Raw genomic sequence first — 24,133 nt, 5'->3', positions numbered from 1 at the left:
GAAAGACTCCCCCTGATGATCCAAGCCGAACAATGAGCAGTCCTAGTTGAGGGAAAAAAAGGCAGCTCAAAGCTAAAATGACTTTACTGCTTCAAAAGAAATAGAAAATGTGATTATCTCGAGCTTCAGGATCCTAGCAAGGGCATAGGAGAGTAAGAGATTAGAGGTTAGAGCAGAATACTAACCTTCTACAACAACTGAACCCCAAGGAAAAGAACTGTAATTCTGAGGAGAAGGAAAGGTATGAAGGGAACCCCTTGCATGGCATGGGGTCAACAGAAAGGGGATGGCAAGATCTGGGCAGACTAACACGAAGAAGCCCTAGATTTGTAACCCCTAAGGCCATCATTTTGTCATTAAGATGGCAGCAGATACTTATGGAGTTCACCTGAAGAGGAACAAACTAACTCATGTTTCTTACTAGAAACTCTGCTGCCCTCACTAAGGAAGAAACTGTATTGCGCATGTTTCCAAGCTTGCTAGACCAGATTTGATTCCTCGAGCACCCTTGCTGAACGCTCTAACTCTGCGTCCCTCCTGTGTTCCTGCCTGCTGTGTGCCGCCCCTCCTCGCCGGACCCGCTTCGCGGGTCCCGCTTCGCGGTTTCACAGCAGCTGCAGGTTGTGACCAACGGGCTCCATCCTACCGGCAGGGCTGCGAGGGTAGAGCGGGACTCCACGGACCAGGAGTCCCCGCGCGCCCGTCTCCAGCTGGGCTCCTCTCCCTGCCGGCCCCGCCCCCAACACCAGGTGATTTAACTTGCCTGTGAGACACTCGTCGTTGGATTCCTCGAGCACCCTTGCTGAACGCTCTAACTCTGCGTCCCTCCTGTGTTCCTGCCTGCTGTGTGCCGCCCCTCCTCGCCGGACCCGCGGTTTCACAGCAGCTGCAGGTTGTGACCAACGGGCTCCATCCTACCGGCAGGGCTGCGAGGGTAGAGCGGGACTCCACGGACCAGGAGTCCCCGCGCGCCCGTCTCCAGCTGGGCTCCTCTCCCTGCCGGCCCCGCCCCCAACACCAGGTGATTTAACTTGCCTGTGAGACACTCGTCGTTGGATTCCTCGAGCACCCTTGCTGAACGCTCTAACTCTGCGTCCCTCCTGTGTTCCTGCCTGCTGTGTGCCGCCCCTCCTCGCCGGACCCGCTTCGCGGGTCCCGCTTCGCGGTTTCACAGCAGCTGCAGGTTGTGACCAACGGGCTCCATCCTACCGGCAGGGCTGCGAGGGTAGAGCGGGACTCCACGGACCAGGAGTCCCCGCGCGCCCGTCTCCAGCTGGGCTCCTCTCCCTGCCGGCCCCGCCCCCAACACCAGGTGATTTAACTTGCCTGTGAGACACTCGTCGTTGGATTCCTCGAGCACCCTTGCTGAACGCTCTAACTCTGCGTCCCTCCTGTGTTCCTGCCTGCTGTGTGCCGCCCCTCCTCGCCGGACCCGCTTCGCGGGTCCCGCTTCGCGGTTTCACAGCAGCTGCAGGTTGTGACCAACGGGCTCCATCCTACCGGCAGGGCTGCGAGGGTAGAGCGGGACTCCACGGACCAGGAGTCCCCGCGCCCCCGTCTCCAGCTGGGCTCCTCTCCCTGCCGGCCCCGCCCCCAACACCAGGTGATTTAACTTGCCTGTGAGACACTCGTCGTTGGATTCCTCGAGCACCCTTGCTGAACGCTCTAACTCTGCGTCCCTCCTGTGTTCCTGCCTGCTGTGTGCCGCCCCTCCTCGCCGGACCCGCTTCGCGGGTCCCGCTTCGCGGTTTCACAGCAGCTGCAGGTTGTGACCAACGGGCTCCATCCTACCGGCAGGGCTGCGAGGGTAGAGCGGGACTCCACGGACCAGGAGTCCCCGCGCGCACGTCTCCAGCTGGGCTCCTCTCCCTGCCGGCCCCGCCCCCAACACCAGGTGATTTAACTTGCCTGTGAGACACTCGTCGTTGGATTCCTCGAGCACCCTTGCTGAACGCTCTAACTCTGCGTCCCTCCTGTGTTCCTGCCTGCTGTGTGCCGCCCCTCCTCGCCGGACCCGCTTCGCGGGTCCCGCTTCGCGGTTTCACAGCAGCTGCAGGTTGTGACCAACGGGCTCCATCCTACCGGCAGGGCTGCGAGGGTAGAGCGGGACTCCACGGACCAGGAGTCCCCGCGCGCCCGTCTCCAGCTGGGCTCCTCTCCCTGCCGGCCCCGCCCCCAACACCAGGTGATTTAACTTGCCTGTGAGACACTCGTCGTTGGATTCCTCGAGCACCCTTGCTGAACGCTCTAACTCTGCGTCCCTCCTGTGTTCCTGCCTGCTGTGTGCCGCCCCTCCTCGCCGGACCCGCTTCGCGGGTCCCGCTTCGCGGTTTCACAGCAGCTGCAGGTTGTGACCAACGGGCTCCATCCTACCGGCAGGGCTGCGAGGGTAGAGCGGGACTCCACGGACCAGGAGTCCCCGCGCGCCCGTCTCCAGCTGGGCTCCTCTCCCTGCCGGCCCCGCCCCCAACACCAGGTGATTTAACTTGCCTGTGAGACACTCGTCGTTGGATTCCTCGAGCACCCTTGCTGAACGCTCTAACTCTGCGTCCCTCCTGTGTTCCTGCCTGCTGTGTGCCGCCCCTCCTCGCCGGACCCGCTTCGCGGGTCCCGCTTCGCGGTTTCACAGCAGCTGCAGGTTGTGACCAACGGGCTCCATCCTACCGGCAGGGCTGCGAGGGTAGAGCGGGACTCCACGGACCAGGAGTCCCCGCGCCCCCGTCTCCAGCTGGGCTCCTCTCCCTGCCGGCCCCGCCCCCAACACCAGGTGATTTAACTTGCCTGTGAGACACTCGTCGTTGGATTCCTCGAGCACCCTTGCTGAACGCTCTAACTCTGCGTCCCTCCTGTGTTCCTGCCTGCTGTGTGCCGCCCCTCCTCGCCGGACCCGCTTCGCGGGTCCCGCTTCGCGGTTTCACAGCAGCTGCAGGTTGTGACCAACGGGCTCCATCCTACCGGCAGGGCTGCGAGGGTAGAGCGGGACTCCACGGACCAGGAGTCCCCGCGCGCACGTCTCCAGCTGGGCTCCTCTCCCTGCCGGCCCCGCCCCCAACACCAGGTGATTTAACTTGCCTGTGAGACACTCGTCGTTGGATTCCTCGAGCACCCTTGCTGAACGCTCTAACTCTGCGTCCCTCCTGTGTTCCTGCCTGCTGTGTGCCGCCCCTCCTCGCCGGACCCGCTTCGCGGGTCCCGCTTCGCGGTTTCACAGCAGCTGCAGGTTGTGACCAACGGGCTCCATCCTACCGGCAGGGCTGCGAGGGTAGAGCGGGACTCCACGGACCAGGAGTCCCCGCGCGCCCGTCTCCAGCTGGGCTCCTCTCCCTGCCGGCCCCGCCCCCTGGGCGTTCCTCATCCATCCCTTCAAAAGAAGGAAACCCTCCCGCGGCGCGGGAGTGCGCCGGGAGAAGCCCGGGACAAGGGCGGGACCGTCTGTGGCCGTCCGTGGTCGGACAAGGTTGGGTTGGGCCAGGGGTCCTGGTTTGTTTTACATCCTGTATATCCCCCCCCCACTTAGTTACACCTAGAGGTCCACTCATTAGTATTAATTTCATCTCTGCAAACATGCCATTAAGATCGGGGAAACAGCGCCTTGTGCACATACAAACCTCTAAGGGTGTTGTCTCAGGTCCCCTCGATGCATTTATCTCTAGAGCGACGGGAATTTTAGAAAAGGAAATTGAACAGGCAGAACACAGACTGTCCCTGGACTTAGTTACTGGGAAACGCTCCTCTATAGGTGCCCTGGCCCATGTAAAAAGTCCCTTAACGAACGCAGCGTTCAACTGTATTTCAACCTTAGAAACAGAAGCTATAGTTCACGCAGATGGGGATGGTGCTAGAACACACACGGCCAATGTAAATATGGACTCGAACACTGATTCCATCCTGTCTAGCTTAGAAGTCGATAGTAATGATTCTGAGGACGACGTGAGTAGCACGGGCGGTTCTCCTCTATCAAAGGCCCCCATCTCACTCAGTGTGCCAGCCCCGCAACAGGTTACTATCAATCAGACCTTTCGGAAAAGAAAACATGCCTCAAGCCCACAGGGTGATAAGAAACAAAAACATCTTAAAATAGATCATGCGAACAGTGCCAGTCACTCCCCCATACAGATCAACCCCGAACCACCCATAGTATATTGCCCCTCACTAGCTCACTCTGGGTCCTCTAATCCATGTCCTACATGCTTTAGCAGTGACGAGGTCCTGTTAGCCAAAATGGAAACAATGTTTCAATCTTTATTGCTCCCGGTCCTTGACTTAACAAGGATATTGTCCGCTAAAATTGATGTCTTGGAAGCGGCTGCTAACATTAATATGGACCTTCTGAATAAACTCACATCTTCCAGTTCTAGGTCAGGGGGTCCCAATACCGGAGGGAGGGCAAACCAAAAAGGTGGGATAGACACTACACTACCCGTAGGGTCATCAAACAACCATAACATCAAGAAGTCAAATTCGGGGGCAAAATCGGCAGCTCCGACATCGCTTACTACTAGTAGAGCTAATAGTCAAGTAACATCGAAAGCCAATCACTCCCTGGCACCCAACAATGTGCCAGTAAAACAACATATAGCGAATGGCCAGTCACAACAAACCAATAACACCACAGCGCCAACACCTTTATTGGGTAAAGAGAAGAAAACCCCCTACCCTGACAGACATCTTAGGCCAGCTAAAAGCAACACACAACACCCCCCGAGAGCTAATTTACCCCCGGAAGCGGCGCAATACACTATCGTCCTAACCGGGGTAATCCCCTTAAGAGAGGGCACTAAAGAGTCACATGAGGACCTACGGAACAAGGTCACCTTTTGGCTAAATAAACATCGCCCACTCCCCCCATCTTCTCCAACCGAAATCCTCTATGTAAGGAGAGTTGATTGGGTAGGAAAGGGGGATAAAGATCTAGAAGGGGATTGTATTTTGATCTCCTTTAGAGACCCATGGGTGGTGGAAAAAATCCAGAGGAAAGCTAGATTCGCCCGTGTAGGTGACATTCAGACCCTGCATCTTAATTATTTTTACCCTCACTCACGTCATAATCATCCACTGGACCCCAATCATTGGAACTTTCGTGGGGGGAGGCCACGAGAGCACCCAATCCCCCACCGCCCTTATTACCCTCCACTCTTTAACCATTTCGAGGCACTGTCAGACTTGGAATGGGTTGACTGACTATGTATACCGTCATCGTCACCAACCCTAGCCAGAAGGAACGGGGAAGGAATGCCCATTACATCTAGTTCCACCTTGGACATCTTAAGGGTGCAAGAGTCTTCGCCCCATAACAGATTTAGAACTCAGGGGGAACAAATGGGGGAGGAGATCCCCGCTTCTATCGAAGAAGAAACTAGGCTAGTAAGGGTTATTCCATCGAGTCTCCTTCCCCTTCCGACAGTTAGTGATATCCCAGAGGTCTTGGACATGTTATCTTCTTACATGGTGTCCTGGAATGTTGCTGGAGTTAAGACACGTCTGGTATCTGAGGACTGGTTGGAGTTTATAGGTAACTATCAGGTCGTGCTCCTGCAAGAAACTTGGGCCACTGCCCCGTTTTTTAAGGTTGGTTATGTAAATTTTTTTAAACCTGCAATAAAAGGTCCTAAAGGACGGGCGTCAGGGGGGTTGTCAATTTGGGTTAAACAGGCCTGGTCCCATTCTGTTTCTGAAATTTTTGTGGACAACCCAGATATACTGGCCATACGGTTGAGTAAAGCAGGGGGGCAGGACATGCTCATTATCAATATGTATTCTAGAGGCCTTCCAGGTGGCCGACGTCCTAAGCTGATAGGGGCTTTAGATACTCTACTATCGGGTTGGAACAAAGGGTCTTTCATAATGTTAGCAGGAGACATTAATTGTACCTTTGAGCCACTGTATCTGCCTGAGGATAACTGGGGGTCCGCAGAAGATGCGACCTGGAAAATTCCGGATCTTTCAAATAAAAATCAAGCCAAAGCAACGGAGGCCGCCCTGAATTGGTCCGCTTTTTGCCTCTCTTGGGGTTTAAGGGCGGTAAACGGTCGCACCAAATCGGATCAAGGAGCCAATTTCACCTTCGATAATGGTGTTAGAAAGAGTCGTATCGACTATATTTTCCTAAACATGGAACACTGGTGCCTAATCATTGATATGGAAATTGTTACGCGTCCTGAAAGTGACCACAACCCACTGTCCCTAACAATCAAAATGCAGGACCAATCAAGCCTAGTGGAACCCGTTCCAAGGGGCCAGGGGGTTGTAACCGTATCAAATGACCGGAGGAGACTGAAATGGTCAACCATATCCAATGATGTATTACTACAGGCTAATATAGAAAAGGTGGTGATGAATGCACTAGACAACCTGAGGTCTCTTGACGCTGAAAGGGGTAATACCCATCTAGATATGACTATGGACATACACGATAAATGTTTCACTGAGCTTAATAATCTCCTCTCTAAACCTTGTAAGCCAAATGCTGGGACTCAATTTGCTTCAAGAGCAAAATGGTATAACAGAGAGTGCAGAGAGGCCCATAGCCATTTAATTAAGACACTCAAATCTAGAGATCTGAGTGAAGTAAAGGCGGCCAGGCAAAGGTACAAAAGAGTCCAATGGGAAGCGAAAAGAGAATGGGAGGATGATTTCTGGGCGGACCTCTTGGCCGCCAGTAAATCAAACAATCAGACCAAATTCTGGGACATTATTAGATGTGGAAAGGATGGTGACTTCCGTATACCATCTAATAATGTACCCCCGGAAGATTGGATAAAATATTATTCCACCCAATTCTGCCAAGATGTGGCTGATCCAACGATCTCATTAAACCTGCAACAAACCATTTTTACTAGCAACCTGATTATGACCTTCTCTGAAAGGGAAACAGAGATTGCACTAGGGTTAACGAAGCGGGGGAAGGCCCCAGGACTGGATGAAATTCCAGCAGACCTTTTTAAAGCAAATACAGGCCTTTGGGTACCTTATTTAACATGCATAGCAAATGCTATAGCCAGAGGTGCCCGCATCCCAAAGACTTGGAAGGGGGCGGAGATTCTCCCAATACACAAAAAGGGTGATAGATCTAACCCAGGGAACTACCGCCCGATTAGCTTAATCGATTGCTTCCAGAAGGTATTTGCTCGCATTCTCCTGGCAAGGGTACATGGGTGGATGGAATCGGAGGGAATACTGTCTCCACTACAGGCGGGATTCAGATATGGCACAAGCACCATTGACCAGGTTTTACGGCTTTGCATGATCTTCTGGAAGGTCGTCTTACTTGGTGGGGGCACCATCTATGCCGCTTTCATAGACTTGAAATCGGCTTTTGATTTAGTGCCGAGGGGAAAACTATGGCAGGTATTGAGGGACCTTGGTATGCCAGGGGACTTGGTCGAAATGATCATCAGACTACATCAAGACAATTTTGCGAGGGTAAGATGGGGGGCTAAAGGGCAAACTACAGACGCATTTCCGGTTTCACGAGGAGTGCGCCAGGGGTGTGTTCTTGCCCCTACCCTCTTTCTACTTTATATAGATCAGGTAGTCAAATTCTTTAAGTTGATCAACACCGATGCACCATCCCTGGCGGGAACGAAATTCCCAATGTTGATTTTCGCCGATGATACCCTCCTCTTGTCTAAGACCAGGGGAGGGTTACAGCAGGCTCTAAATCATTTTGAGGAATTCTGTAACAAAAATGGTCTCCAAATCAATGTGGGGAAAACCAAGTTTATGGTTTTTTCCAGGAAAAAACCTATACGTAGTAGTGTTCAACTAAACGGGGCCAACCTGGAACAAGTCGACAAAATGACGTACTTGGGGGTCACCTTGGATTCTCGTCTGTCTTGGAACCCACAAATAGAGACCCAACAATTAAAACTCGCCCAAATGACTGGATGCCTTTTGCGCGAGCAAAAGAAAACTATCACAAAAAGGGTTGCCCCTGCCCTTCAAATTTATGATGTCAAAATCAACTCAGCTACACTCTATGGGGCAGAGCTCTGGGGCTACAAGGACCTTACAAGTCTATATAGAATACAGTGTAGGTTCTTACGTAATTTGGTGGGGCTGCCCCAATCAACCCCACTGATCACACTCTGTCACGACATGGGCTGTCTACCAATAACCGACACGGCTAGATTCAGAGTAGTGTCACTGTGGAGGCGCCTATGGACATCCGAGGATTTGGTGTTTTTCGCAAAGGAGCTAGCCGAGGTGAAAGCTATGGGGGGCTCGGAACGCATCCCTTGGCTTCGCTCAGTGAAAACTAGCCTGTGCGAAATGGGGCTTAGTCATCTATGGGTTTCCCCAGGCATCAGCAATTTTCCCTCAAAAAAGGAATTTAAGTGTTTATTTTGGGCCTCAATCCGCCTGTCCCTGGTCCAAGCTTCCAGTTCGGTGAACCTGACGGGTCGTTTTCTAAGTTTTAAACTGGACTCTGCCCGTGAAACATACTGGGACCTTATCACTAGACCAATGGACAAAAAGCTATATCATCAATTTCGGGTGGGGTCCTTACCCCTGAATTCCTTTACCTCATCCTGGGATAAATCCCTTTCCAATTTATGTACATTCTGTCCAGGTTGTAGGGAAACTGAGGGTCATTTTCTGTTTGCGTGTCCCCAATATTGTGTACCCCGATCAAAATGGTTAAATCCCATCTTTAAACATCTGTCCTGTAGGAAAGCCTCGGAAGCTATACGGGCCCTAAAAACAAATACTTCTAATCTAACTGTGATATGTTTTGCTAAGTTTTTAGGGTGGGCATGGGCAATAAGAGCTAGAAGGATCGCAACTGTCCCCCGTCTATAATATATTATGTGTAAACCGTTTTCCCAATGTATTAGCTGTTTCTACTTTGCTGATGAATTTTACTGATTGTCTGGTTTTTCGAATATATAGTTTAATAATGTCTTAACCGAGGGATATTTTGCTCCATTTTAATATATCCTTTTTAATATACAGATATACCTCGTTCTTAATGTTTTTGTAAAATTGTGGAGATTCTCTTAATTGTTTTTGTTTGTTGTGTTTAATCTGTCTTTTATGATTTTATTATCGAAATAAAGACATTAAAATCTGAATCTGATTTAAAAATGTATGTCGCACTTGAATGTCCAGTGGTGTCTTGGTGCTGCCAGTGACATAGATGGGATCCACTGATTTTACTCAAATGACTAAAGAGCCAGGTCTTGAAAGATTTCCTGAAGGACAATGGTCTAAACATTTCTTTAGGTCCATAGGGAGAGAGTTCCATATTGGAAAGCAGGAAGGGAGAGTATGAGCTGGGTACCATCAGTATAAGATATGATGTTGATTCCTTAGGCCGCCAAGTACCCTGCCATTGGCATGTCTCCCAGGTGATCTTCTAAAATCAGTTGGAGTCTCAGTGCTTTGTACCAACAAGACAGTGGTATCTTAGACTGGTAGGTGAGCCCACTAGGGACCAAAGAGCCATACAAGACTGACTCCAGTGTCCAGATCTGCATGGAGTCCCTCTCTAGTCTTTTGACTGGTTGGAAGGGTCTACCAAATATCCAGTCATTTATTACAATTAGTTGATAGGCCCAGTAGTTTAAACAAATGTTTCAGACCCCAAATCCTTCATCATATGGAGATAGACTATATTTGACTAGTGAAATTCGAAAGAAATTTTGAGAGCATTGCATTAATATATACAAATAGAGTGTCTGTATAATATTATGTAGGAAAAGTTATGAAATATTTATAGAAACTTGAGGAGGGTTACCATCCTAAACAGGGCAACACTGCCCATGAGCGGGGACATTGGTCCCAGGCTATCAGATCTCGCTTGGTCTTCATCATTAGGGTGCTATATCAATGTTCCAACATAATTGTGGGTCTGTGTCCTGTGCAAAACCAGTGTGTGGATACATAAAGGAGGTCCCTGGGACTCCTAGATAAGATTTATCTGGGAACTCAGATAGTTTTGTTGTGATTGGGGCAGTTGAGGCACCAAACATTGTGGTTTCTGTTACTGGGTTACTCTGCCCACATTTACGTCTTTCATGAGTTGGTATTTTTCATGCTTTTTTAACTTGCTCATTTAATTTGCCAGTATTCTCACCGGCAGGGGAGCCTGTCCGGTGGAATACGGAGTTACCCCAGTATTGGAACTTTCATAGAATCCCATGCTTTGTATCATTCCCTGTCGTCGGAATGGGAGCCTCGGTAAATAAAAAATATCAGTACCATAGGTACAAAAGAGAAAATTAGGCCTAGGCCTCATCTCATTTTGTAGCATATCACCCTCTTTGTGTAAAATAGCCCAAACTTTCGCAAGAACCAATGAGAATAGCCTAACCCCATAGAACCTTCCTGAGAGAGCCTCAGAGCCTCAGATTTTCTACTGCACGTTGTGCAAGGGAGTCTCCACTGAGCTCTGCTCGGTTTTTCTTTATATTCAACTTTATTCTTCAACCTTTTTCTTCAAAATCTACAATGGCTGACAAAGAGAAGAAGGCTTTATTCAGGGCTTGTGCTACCTGTGCAAAAAAGAGGCTTTTGTGGAAGACAAGCATGAGGACTGCATTTATTGCTTGTATCCTGACCACAAGGTCACAGATTGCAAAATCTGTAGGACCTTTTCAACGAAGACTTTGAGAGACAGGGAGGGCCGATTTGCTGACCTGGCTAGAGAAGATGAAGGCACGGAAGGAAGTACTGTCCTCAGATGAGGAGGATTCTGCATCAATGACTTCTTCCAGAAGATCTAAAAAGAGGGGGAGGTCTCCTCCCTCTACTTCATCTGAGCCCCCTGTCAAAGCCCACCACAAGATCTCTGATAGGTCTGGTAGGGTTAGTCCCATGAAATCTCCTCACCGAGGTGAAAAGGAGAGGCTGGGACAGGCTGCTGAGAAGGACACAGCAAAGAAGGTGAAAAAGGAGGTTTCTGTTCCTTCACAATCTTCCCAGAAAGAGAAGGATGGTAAGAAATTCTCTACGGTCACTCCAGAGACAAAGCAGGACAAGAAACAGCGTCCGTCGACGATGAAATCTGCAGGTACGTCGACGACTGTTTTTCATAAGGATTTGAGTATGCCGATGGCTCAGTCGACGGGACTGTCGACGGCGGCTGTGACGACGACGACACCTTTCTTGGCTGCGTCGATGTTTAAAACGCCTTCCTGTTCGTCGACGATAGCTACCTTGTCGACGATCATGTCAACGAAGATACTGTCGACGGCCGCTTCGACGACGAGAACGACGTCGACTACCGCGGCTGTGATGTTGCGATGCCGTCGACGATAAATCCACCATCGACGAAGACCTTCCCAGCACCGACGGTTCCGTCGACGTATCTTTCGACGACGTTGGCTTTCTCGTTTCTTTCGACGACGACTCCGTTGACGATTAAAAAAATTCAGATTTCCACACGGAAGCGACAGATTACATCGGAGATGACTTCTCCAAGGCGAGTTACATCTCTGCCACCTAGTATGCTGCTGGATGATGAATCTGAGGAAGAGGGTGAAGATATCCAGTATGGGGATGCCTATAGTCCCTGGGATTTGAATGTGAAATGTCAAGAAACAGATACTGAGGAGTACTACGAACACCAATATGTTCAGCAGGAACACCCTCCTCGAGGCTTGGGTCAGGACATGGTGGCCATGCCAGCCTCCCTGGTTTCGGATTTGCAATTGATGTTGCAAGACTATAGAAATAGATTTCCGAATCCACCAGCAGTTCAGTCGGAATGCCCTCCTTCTCCAACTGTACCCCCGACATCTGCAATCATCGTGACAACGGTGGTCCCACAGGCTGTGGAACCTGAAACCAGAGAGGAATCTCGAGAGGTGGTGCATGATGTGTCTTCAGATGAGGACGTTCAGGGGGATCCTATAAATGACCCTGACTTGGATTATGATGATGGCGACCATCCACATCCTGATGCCGCAGGACAGGACAATGCTACTTCTCCGGCTGCCATTGGGGGTTTCCATAACCTCATGGAGAGGGCATCTAAAAGATTTGGTCTGCCAATCACACCAGTGCAGTCAGACTGTTTCCTTTAGGACTTTAAAGAGCCATACAAAAAGTCAGTCAGATCAATTCCTATAATAGAACATGTATGGACGGAAGGAATCAAGGGTTCGAGTCATGTGGGCTGCTGAATTCATATCTATAGCATAGATCGCCGCCTAGTGTTGGGTCCGGATGATTGCACATTGTTGTCCTGGAAGAGTCTTCGAAGTATCACGAGATAGGTGGCTCCTCCCCTGGACTACAGTGCGCATGGGCATCGACTTCATCCCTAGATTGTTTTTTTCTGCCATTGGGTTCGGATGTATATTCGTTATCTCCAGTTCGGAATCGATATAGACTTTTCTTAAGGCCTAGGCCTTTTCCTATACCGTCGGTATTGTTTTGCGTTCGGTGCCCAGCTCTGCTCCGGCTCAGTTCCCGAGTCGGACATCCTGAGGAGTCGCGTGGCTCTTCGGTGCTCGAGGCCCAGTCGACACAGCAAGACTTTCTACTACACATCATGGAACGGAGCCCGTTCAAGAAATGTCCTGTGTGTGGATCGAAGTATCCCCACATCGACGTCCACCCGGTGTGCAACAAGTGCCTGTCGCCGGACCACGATGAAGCCAACTGTATGGCTTGTTCCCGGTTTCGATCGAAGAAGACGATTTGACTTCGGCGCGCGGCGCGCCTGGAGGCCCAGCAGTCGGCCCCGGCACCGGTGGACATCTTCGAGAGAGAAGAAGCAGACGAACAAGAAGTTCATTTGCAGATTTCACCTCCAGCGGAGGAGATCGATTACGACTACGACGCAGACGTCGAAGCGCTCGATGCAGAAGAAGTCGTCGACGAGGTAGGAGACGACAATGAGGCCTATGGGGCCATGGAAGATAGCTCAGGCGAAGAGCTATGCCCCGTTCGAACAATCACTAAGGCTCAGGTTGCGGGATCGCCACACGGCCTTACCCAAGACCTTACACCCAGATCCACGGCCTCGCCTACGGGCCCGGCTACGGACACTTCTGCGGAGCCGCCGTTAATCAAAACGAAACCGAAAGTGAAACCTTCGGTGTCGACGAAAGTGATGGAGGCGCCGTCGAAACATAAGACGTCTGTCCCTCTGGCCGCCCCCTCGTCTTCCGATGCGTCGGGGCAGCCGAAGCCAAAGAAGACTGTCGACCCGGTAAAGAAAGGCGTCGAGCCGAAGTCGGTCAAGGCCGTCGATCCAAAGTCGATCAAGGCTGTCGAGCCGAAGACTAGGGCCCCTAACACGGGAGTCAAGACAGCCGACCCGAAGTCGTCGGCGCCAAAGGCCGTCGACGCGGAAGGAGGACACGGCGCACCTAAGAGGGCTGATCCTGTAACTCGGCCGGAAAAGACCAAAACATCAACGCTCTAGTCTTCACACACTGGTGGACCCAAGACGTCTGTCGGGTCGACGAAACCGTCCGCTTCCTTTACGAAGCAGGTATCGGACTCACTGCAACGCATCAGAAACAAGGCTTCCACGGTCGATCCAAAAGATTCCACCACACCGAAGCAGGCTGCCAAAACGCCAAAGTCTTCGACGCCACTCCTGTTTACGTTGCCGCCGAAGGTGGCACCGAAGGCCTTCGCACCAAGGTCGGTCACCACAGCCCCCGTGCAGGCGTCTGCAGGGTCGAAGCCTTTTCAGCAGCTTGGAAGCTTGAAGCATCGACAACCCTTTATGGAGGAGCAGTCGGAAAACTTTATCGACGCCGACACCGGTAAACTTACCCTCTACAAGAGAAAGATCACGGCAACACAGCCTTTGGAGTCCTACACGATTCCGTTAAAGCGCAAGAAGCCTTCTACGGATTCCCCAGTTCTGGTTGAGCCACTTGCTCCACGGACTCCAAGAGTTGCTACACCCTCACCCACTTATTCAGATGTGGAGGCTGGGGAAGGTGATGACGAGGAGTATAACTTTCCTGCCAACACTGATCCTGAGGATCACCAGGACTCTTGTGCAGATGCAGGGGACACAGGGGATCCGCACACTGCCCTGGACACTCAGGTGTACAATATCAAACCCTCTCCTACTGAGGATTCTGTGGCATTTAATGCGCTTATTGAAAGGGCGGCTAAAAACCACGACGTAGAGCTGCAAGCTGACCCTATTGACGTGGACTTCCTCTTTGATACCTTTTCAACAGCAGAAAAGACTGTCAAAACTCTCCCAATGTTGAAAGGGGTTCTCAAACATGCTGCAGACATTTTTAAGGAACCCACAAGTGCCAGGGTGGTCAACCCTAGAATCGAAAAGAAATATAAGCCGGCACCTGGCGACCTCACCTACATCAAGGGCCAGTTGCCATTGGACTCCCTGGTTGTTTCTAATGGCCGGAAGAGGGCGAATTCGCAAACCACTGGTGATGCTCCTCCCCCTGACAAGGAATCCAAAGTGCTGGAGGCATCAGGCAAAAGGGTGGCGGCTCAAGCAGCCAATATCTGGCGTATCTCAAACACCCAGGCACTCTTGGCCAGATATGACAGGGCACACTATGATACACTAGAGACCCTGTTGCAACATCTACCAGATCAGTATAAAGAGGCAGCGGAAATGCTCATTAAGGAAGGGAAGCTCATCTCCAACGCTTCTATTAAATGTGCTCTGGACGTGGCGAACACCGCGGCCAGGGCCATTAACACCAGTGTGATGTTGAGACGTCAGGCATGGCTCAGGATCTCCGGTTTCAAGCCAGAGGTACAAACCACCATCCTCAATCAGCCAGTAAACCCTGATAGGTTATTTGGTCCTGAAGTGGATACCACTCTGGAAAAAATAAAGAAGGATACTGAGACTGCAAAGTCCATGGGAGCTCTCCAGTCCCAACAGTTTAGGGGCAGTACTTTTCGTCGCTCAGGCAATAGAGGTGTTTCCCGAGGCCAGATGTCCCTGCAAACGCAATACTCTAAAAGTGGGGCGCAATCCTCTTACACCACGAAGAGTAGAGGCGGCTATTGGGGCAACAGTGCCAAGGGTAGAGGCCGTGGAAATAACAACTCCCGTTCCTCTGCCACCAACAAACAGTGACGCCCTGCCGCTGCCCCCCGACCACATCACACCTGTCGGGGGGGAGACTCCAGCAGTTCCTGCCAGTCTGGAAATCGATCACCACAGACAGGTGGGTCAGAAAACTTATCCAGTTCGGTTATTGTCTGGAGTTAACATCCACTCCACCCAACATGCCACCAAAACACCGTCCTATGTCCACAGAGCATTTGCACTTATTGCAGCAGGAGGTGCTTGTCATGCTGCAAAAAGGGGCAATCGAGCTCGTGCCGGTGGAGGAAGAAGGCACGTGAGTGTACTCCCTGTACTTCTTAATCCCAAAGAAGGACGGGTCCCTAAGACCCATACTGGACCTCAGGCCCCTAAACCAGTATATTCTCTCAGAACACTTTCATATGCTGACGCTGCAGCAAGTTCTTCCGTTGCTCAACCAGGGAGACTTCCTCGCAACCTTGGATCTCAAGGACGCATATTTTCACATTCCACTACATCCATCACACCGAAAATACCTCAGATTCACCATCCAGGGTCGGCATTATCAGTTCAAGGTCCTAGCTTTCGGGGTGACCACGGCGCCCAGGGTGTTCACGAAATGCCTGGCGACGGTGGCTGCGCACCTCAGAAGTCAGAACGTTCACGTTTACCCTTATCTGGACGACTGGCTTGTCCAGGCAAAGTCGGCCCAGCTGTGCGCCGCAAACATGTCCCTCACCATTCACCTTCTTCACAGTCTGGGATTCTCACTAAATTATCCCAAATCGCACCTTCAGCCAGCCCATGTGCGGCAGTATCTGGGCGCGACGATAGATACTCTGGCAGCCACGGCTCAGCCAAATTCTGTGAGGATCGACAGCATTCAGTCGCTCATCCAGAAGTTCAGACCGCAACACTTGCTTCCAGCAAGAGTGTTCATTCAGTTGATAGGCATGATGGCCTCCTGCATCTTCATAGTCCCGCACGCGAGGGTACATATGCGTCCGCTTCAAGAGTGCTTGGCACGTCAGTGGAATCAGGCTCACGGACAGCTAACAGACCTAGTGTTGGTGACCGGTCGGGCATACAACTCTCTGCATTGGTGGAATCCACACAACCTTTGCAAGGGCCGACCGTTCCAGGAGCCTGTGCCACAAATTATCCTGACGGACGCATCTCTCCAGGGTTGGGGAGCTCATGTACTCCACTACACAGTGCAGGGACTATGGACAACGCAACAAAAGAAGATGCACATCAACTATCTGGAACTGATGGCAATTTTCATGGCGATGAAGGCATTCAAAGTACATCTGTGCAACAAAGTCGTGTTGATCCAGACGGACAACATGACAGCCATGTACTACATTCAAAAGCAGGGAGGTACACACTCTCCACAATTGTCTCAACTGGCTCAGAGCATGTGGAAGTGGGCCATTCAAAGGAACATCTTCCTCATGGCGGAACACCTCCCAGGCAAGGACAATCAGATGGCGGATCTGCTCAGCAGGTACAGCCACCAAAGGCACGAGTGGGAGATACATCCATCAGTACTCCACCCGTACTTCCAGCAGTGGGGTCATCCAGAGATAGACCTGTTTGCCACAAGGGAAACCGCAAAATGCCAACACTTTGCTGCCAGGTTCCCTCACCCACAGTCGCAGGGCAATGCGATATGGATGAACTGGTCAGGCAGATTTGCGTACGCTTTTCCCCCAGCACCTCTCATACCGTTGGTGGCACGAAAGCTAAAGCAACACTCGATGACGCTCATCCTGGTTGCTCCAACCTGGGCACGCCAACCATGGTACACCACGTTTCTAGAACTCTCCGTGGTACCGCATCAAAGGCTACACCTCACGCCCAGACTTTTGACGCAGAGCCATGGCGACATTCAGCACCCAGACCCGCAACAGCTCAACCTGGCGATCTGGCTCCTGAAGTCTTAGAATTTGGCTACCTTAACTTGCCTCCCGACTGCATGGATATCATACGGGAGGCAAGAAAGCCCACCACCAGAGCTTGCTATGCCGCAAAATGGAAGCGGTTTGTCATTTACTGTACAGAACACAACATCAATCCGCTAGATGCATCCACTCACAACATCATCTGTTATTTGTTACATCTTTACAACTGCAAGCTGGCGTATGCTCCATTCGGATACACTTATCCGCCATAGCAGCTTATCTCCAAAACAGGCAGCATCTCTCCGTTTTCAGAGTGCCTGCCATTAAAGCCTTCCTCGAAGGACTGAAACGGGTCATCCCTCCCAGGACCCCGCCAGCTCCTGTATGGAACCTTAATGTGGTCCTCACCAGGCTGATGGGCCCGCCTTTTGAGCCTCTGCACTCATGCGAGGTTCAGTTTTTAACATGGAAAGTGGCTTTTCTCATAGCCATTACGTCTCTGCCACGTGTTAGTGAGCTCCAGGCGCTCACTGTACAAGAGCCATTCATACAAATTCACTCCAACGGGGTGGTGTAAATTGTAAATTGTCAATTGATGCGCACTAACCCTAAATTTCTTCCTAAAGTGGTTTCACAGTTCCATGTCAATCAGACCATTGAACTGCCCGCGTTCTTTCAAAACCCAGAGACAGTAGCTGAAAGAATGCTCCACACTCTTGACGTCAAACGAGCTTTGATGTACTACATCGATAGGACCAAGGATTTTAGGAAGACACAACAACTCTTTGTTGCCTTTTCAGCCCAGCACAAAGGCAACCCCATTTCCAAAGCAGGTATAGCCAGGTGGATCGTTAAGTGTATTCAAATTTGCTATCACAAAGCTAAGCGCACTTTAACGGTCCCCCCCAGAGCCCACTCCACCCGCAAGTTGGGGGCCTCCATGGCTTTCCTTGGTAATATCCCTTTGGAAGACATTTGTAGAGCAGCCACATGGTCTACACCACACACATTTACTAAACACTACTGTGTAGATGTGCACTCCAAGCAGCTGTAGGGTAGGCTGTTCTTAAGACACTTTTTCAAACGTCTGCAGCTGGCACAGGCGGCCACCGTTAATGGAGGGACTGCTATATATTCTATGCTATAGATATGAATTCAGCAGCCCACATGCCTCGAACTGAATATGCTACTTACCAGTATGCATCTGTTCTTGGCATGTAGGGCTGCTGACATTCATATCGCCCGCCCTCCTCCCCGGCGCCTGTAGCGGCAGCAGAATTCAAACTTACTCTTAGCATGGTCATCGCTCACACTGTTACACTCCATCTTCGCCACAATGGCTAAAACCAATCTGGGGATGGAGTCGATGCCCATGCGCACTGTAGTCCAGGGGAGGAGCCACCTATCTCGTGATACTTCGAAGACTCTTCCAGGACAACAATGTGCAATCATCCGGACCCAACGCTAGGCGGCGATCTATGCTATAGATATGAATGTCAGCAGCCCTACATGCCAAGAACGGATGCATACTGGTAAGTAGCATATTCATTATGCAGAACCCGGCCACTGTCATTCCTGTTCTTCCCCGGCTGGAGAAGAAATATAAGGCCCCTGAAGGCAGTCCAGCGTGCCTCCTTGGACAACCTAAACCGGATTCTGTAATATCGCAAGCGGCACAGAGCAAATCCAAGAATCCTTCCACGCCTCTTACTACACCTCCGGACAAGGAAGGAAGGCGCTTGGACAATGTGGGCAAGAGATTTTCCTCTATGGCCAGTCTCCTCGTTCGAACGGCGAATGCGCTGGCCATCTTGGGCAGGTACGATCGCCAGATGTGGTGTGATTTAGCCCCGTTTATAAAACTGCTGCCAGAATCATCAAGAGAGGAGGCCAAAAAAGTGCTTGTGGAGGGAGAAAGATCATCGTCCGAGGTCATAGATTGTGCTACGGACATAGCTTCTACGGCTTTTCGTGCTCTGGCTGGTTCAGCTGTCTTACGACGACAGGGCTGGTAGCGGGCGACCTGGTTTCGCCAAGAAGTCCAAAACAAAATCCTGGACCTTCCATTTGATGGAGAAATGCTTTTTGGGAAGCATGTCGATGAGGCCCTTCAAAGTATTAAAAAGGACACAGACACAGCAAAGTCCTTGGGATCTCTAAATTACCGTAAGGTCCCATTTAGATGGGCAAGAGGAGGGGTTTCTCCTCTTATAGGGGTAGCAACCAACAGAGATATTCTTCGCAATCCTCTCAATCATACAAGCCGCAGTATCCTAACCAACGCCAGGGCCAGTCGGCTTCTTTCTCTCGTCAATCTCAGAGAGGACGTCAGAATCGTCAAGGACTCGAGAATTCCAAGAGGCAATAGCGGCCTCTTGGCTCTTACTACTGCTCCTTCCTCCCCGAGGACATCAGTGGGGGGCAGGATATCTTTTTGTCTAGAGAGCTGGAGAAGTATAACATCAGACCAGTGGGTGCTGAATAGTGTTCAGAGTGGCCATACGTTGGAATTTCAAGATCTTCCTCCAACAAGAGCTCCAGGTGCCAGTCGATCTCAACATCTGGGACTGCTACGTCTCGAAGCCCACCAACTTTTCATCAAGGGGGCAATAGAACCGGTACCTCTCTCGCAGAGAGGAAAAGGTTTTTATTCCAGGTTCTTCCTGGTTCGCAAGACTCCAGAGACTTGGCGCCCCATATTAGATCTACAGGAGCTCAACACCTACCTCATCAAACTGTCCTTCAGGATGGTCACTCTCCAGGATATTCTTCGTCTTCTGAACCCAGGGGATTTCATGGCGCCTCTGGATTTAGAGGATGCGTACTTCCACGTACCGATCCACCCAGCTCACAGGCAATATTTGCGCTTCACAGTAGGCAAGAGCCATTTCCAATTCAAAGTGCTTCCGTTTGGTCTTCGATCTGCACCAAGAATCTTTACAAAGGTGTTGGCCCCGGTGGCAGCTTTCCTCAGGATCTCTGGAAGTTTTCCCTTATCTGGACGACTGGCTAGTCAAAGCTCCTTCTTTCCAGGGAACTTCCAAGGCCATTGCAACTTGCATTCAATTGTTCGATCACCTGGGCCTTCAACTGAACAGGAGCAAGTCAGTTCTGCAACCATCCAGGTCAACAAAGTTCCTAGGGGCCATTTTGGACTCCGAACAGTGCAAAGCTTATCCTTCGGACGAGCGTCAGAACAAGTTAATGCTCTCGGCTCGCCAAGTGCTAAAGAGGAGATCCCTGTCAGTACGGCTCTACAAGTCTCTGCTCGGATCGATTTCATCTTGTATACCATTGATTCCGCATTGCAGGCTGCGAATGCGTTCTCTGCAAGAGCAACTCGACAAGCATTGGCGCCAAACAGAAGGCTCGTTCAACGACAAAATTTTGATAACACCAGAAATGAAGGAGGCATGCGAATGGTGGATAGTGAGAAGCAACATCGCAGAGGGTCTGTCTTTCAGGCTTCCTCCGTCTCCTATGGTCCTAACCAAGGATGCCTCGTTAGAAGGCTTGGGAGCAGTGCTCCAGGAACTGCAAGTCAGTGGGCACTGGGATCCACAGCAACGCCAGTACCACATCAACCTGCTGGAGCTGACTGCCATCCGACTAGCTTTGCAAGCTTTTCTCCCGAGGATTCAAAATCACCTTGTGCTGGTCCGGACGGACAATACAACGACCATGCACTAGATCAACAAGCAGGGGGGGACACAGTCCCTAACTCTTTCACACGAAGCTCAACGAATTTGGGATTGGGCAATTCTTCACAATGTCACTCTGAGAGCAGAACACCTGGCAGGTTCGCTCAACGTCACAGCGGATGCATTAAGCCGTCAAAAAGCAGCCAATCACGAATGGGAGTTAGATCAGTCCATTCTGGAGGAGGTGTTCTCGGTCTGGGGGACCCCAACCATAGACCTCTTTGCGTCTCCGGAGAACACCAAATGCCGGTTCTACGCAATCAAGGATCACCATCCAGGATCCTTGGGGAACGCACTTTCGATTGCCTGGTACGGCGCATTCTTTTCCGCTTTTCCGCCAATACCCCTAATACCGAGGCTACTCAGAAAGATCAAAGCGGAACCGTGCAAAATGATTCTGATTGCAACGGCGTGGCCCCGGCAGTTCTGGTACATGGAACTCCTCCTGCTCTCCCAGGATCATCCCATTCGCATTCGACTAGTTCCATCCATGTTATCAAAGTCTCGGGGTCAGGTGCTGCATCCGGATCCGACTTCGCTTCACTTGACAGCGTGGCTCCTGAATACAGGGAATTCCAACATCTAAATCTCCCCAAGGAGTGTAGGGAGGTTTTGTCTCAGGCTCGAGCACCAAGCACTAACAAGACGTATAAAGCAAAATGAAAGAGATTCTGCCTATGGTGTCAAAGACAACGTCTCCACCCTTACAAGTCAGCTCCACATCAAATTTTACCATATATCCTATCACTGGCTCGGTCTGGATTGGGTCATTCTTCGGTGAAAGTTCATCTAGCAGCCATCTCGAGATTCCGGCAGACATCTTCAGGTCCTTCTCTTTGGTCTGCTAGAATTGTCAAGCAGCTCAACTAATAAAGGCTCAGTTCGAACCCATTCACAGAGCGGACCTTAAATTCCTTTCTTGGAAGCTAGCCCTCCTTTTGGCGCTGACATCTGCTAGGAGAGTTAGTGAACTTCAGGCGCTGTCAATAGTGGAACCTTTCCTTCAATTCAAGAAAGATGTCCTCATCCTTCGGACGAATCCAAAGTTCATCCCTGAGGATCCCTCTGAATTCCATCTGAATGAACCTTTGATTTTGAAATCATTCTTCCCACGGCCTACTACTCCGGCAGAAAGATCATTGCATTCTTTGGACGTTCAGAGGTGTTTGAAATTTTATTTAGAGCGCACGAAGTCCTTTAGAAAATCCTCACAACTGTTCGTGTCTTACAGTGCACTGCGGAAGGGTTTTCCTATACCCAAAGCCAGCATTTCCCGCTGGATCTCCAGCGCTATTCAATTCTGCCATCAAGGAGCGGGCAAGCCCCTTGAAAGAAAAGCCCGTGCACATTCCACAAGAAAAGTGGCATCTTCGGTGGCTCTTTTTTCTGGAGTCCCTATCAAAGACATCTGCAGGGCAGCGACGTGAAGCAGTACACATACCTTCACGAAGCATTACTGCCTGGAGTCTACAGGACAGGACGACGCTGCTGTTGGACAAGCAGTCCTCAGGAATCTTTCATTGAGAGGTGAGCTTTCCCTACAATGCCGCCTTCCTATGTAGCACATTTTGTATTGGTGATGCTTCTTTTTCTTATGATAACATTTTTTCATTGTTACTGTGAGCATTGCCATTGTGTCATGCAATAATGTTTATGTAACAAAATGGGCTTTGGTGACTTACTGCTAGCTGTTCTGATTCAAAGCATGGGAATCTATGAAAGTTCCAATACTGGGGTAAGAAAACAAGTTACTTACCTGTAACTTTGGTTCCCCAGTATTGGTAACTTTCTTAGATTCCCATGCGCCCACCCTCCTCCCCTGGGAAAGCTAGGCCTTGTTACTGAGATAGTGGCTGTTTGCACAACGGCTACGAAAATCTGAGGCTCTCTCAGGAAGGTTCTATGGGGTGAGGCTATTCTGATTGGTTCTTGCGAAAGTTTGGGCTCTTTTACAGAAAGAGGGTGATATGCTACAAAATGAGATGAGGCCTAGGCCTAATTTTCTCTTTTGTACCCGTACCTATGGTACTGATATTTTTTATTTACCAAGGCTCCCATTCCGGCGACGGGGAATGATGCAAAGCATGGGAATCTATGAAAGTTACCAATACTGGGGAACCAAAGTTACAGGTAAGTAACTTGTTTTCTTGCTGGGCCTCAGTTTGGTCTTAAGTTGCCTCTTCGTTTTCCAGCAGGTGTGTCTGCACTTCCTCCAGCTTGGTACGCCCCCCATGCTTGCCTATTTTAAAAGCAAGTCAGGGTGTCCGCGGCTACTAAATGCTACTGGAATCTGCAAGGTGCTCTTTTATTTCCTTGTAGGCTCTTCATCAGAGCCATATTGGAAGGTGTCTGGCTCCTGTTTTATCACACGCTGTTTTATCACACGCCATTACTGGGTTACATCTGCCCCTTATTAGACCAGGTTAGGAGCTCAGGACACCTATCACCGTCTCTCTGATGTGTACTATTGAATACTAGATCACTAGTTAAACACAGCCATGGTTGGCAGAGTTTGAGTCCCATGCACCTGATTTGCTGTTCTCCATTTCTTAAGGCTATGATATAATTAGAGTAGACAGACGCAATAAAAGGGGGGGGGGAAGGATTGCAGTGGTATGCTTTAATTACTTTGAGGTAGTGGTTAATCATATTCCACAATTAGAAGGGGAATGTTCACCATCAAGCATAACAATAACATGCTTTGTATGGGGCATTGGTATACCGGCCTCCGGGCAATAAAGACTGTTTCCTAGCATCGGTTCAAGCGTTTATTGAATCCAACTTGGAATTCCCAGTTTATACGCTGCTAGGAGACTTCAATTTACATTTAGACAATTGTAGCAAAAGGGATACAGAGCATTTATTTGATAATCTGCTAAGTTTTGACCTCAAACAAATTGTCACTCAAGCGACTCATGATGCCAATCACATTTTGGATGGCATCTTTACAAATAATCCAGCAGTGAGCTTTGACCAAGTATTACCACTCATGTGGACAGATTATAGATTATTAAAGACATGGCTGTTTAGGAGCAGCATTTGCTGTTAACATCTGTAATATATTTTACAGCTTGCTTCTAGTAGCCACTAGCACCAAGACGCCTGACAGTCGCGCAGTATATAAAATGTATTGCTTACTTATTTTCTGGAGATAGCCCAAGAGATCATCTGCATATAATGAAACTCGATCCTCGTGACCTGATCACTACTTGATGCCCCATAAGCCTGCATCCCATCAGATTCATTCTGCTAGTGTCTCAACACCTAGCGTAAAAAGAGGCGCAAGAGGGGACGTCTATCTCGTACCTCTCTCTGTCAGAAACAGATGAATAGTGTTCCATTGATCCGCATATATACCTACCTGGCTTGATCAGTCTGGACACAAAGATCATGCGTTCTAGGATCTGAAACATGAAGTGTATGTGGACAAAATCAAATGCTTTTTCGAAGTCCACAAGGACTACTACAGCCTCTGTTCAGAAATCTATCTTCAGCCAACACCATCTGAAGTAATTGTATACAGGGCCTCGCCTCACGCT

At 50.2% G+C, this 24,133-nt stretch overlaps 1 protein-coding gene across 5 annotated transcripts in view; it reads left to right on the top strand.

Annotated features, from left to right (window-relative positions):
- The window catches only part of P4HA1 (prolyl 4-hydroxylase subunit alpha 1), a 574,677-nt gene that overhangs the window by 460,187 nt on the left and 90,357 nt on the right, over positions 1-24,133 (top strand). The gene's annotated exons all lie outside the window — the stretch shown is intronic.

Source organism: Lissotriton helveticus, chromosome 5_1 (genome assembly GCF_964261635.1).
Source record: "Lissotriton helveticus chromosome 5_1, aLisHel1.1, whole genome shotgun sequence".
Lineage (NCBI taxonomy): Eukaryota > Metazoa > Chordata > Amphibia > Caudata > Salamandridae > Lissotriton > Lissotriton helveticus.
The sequence above is the reverse complement of the archived record's forward strand: the minus strand, read 5'-3'. Positions and strand labels throughout refer to the sequence as shown.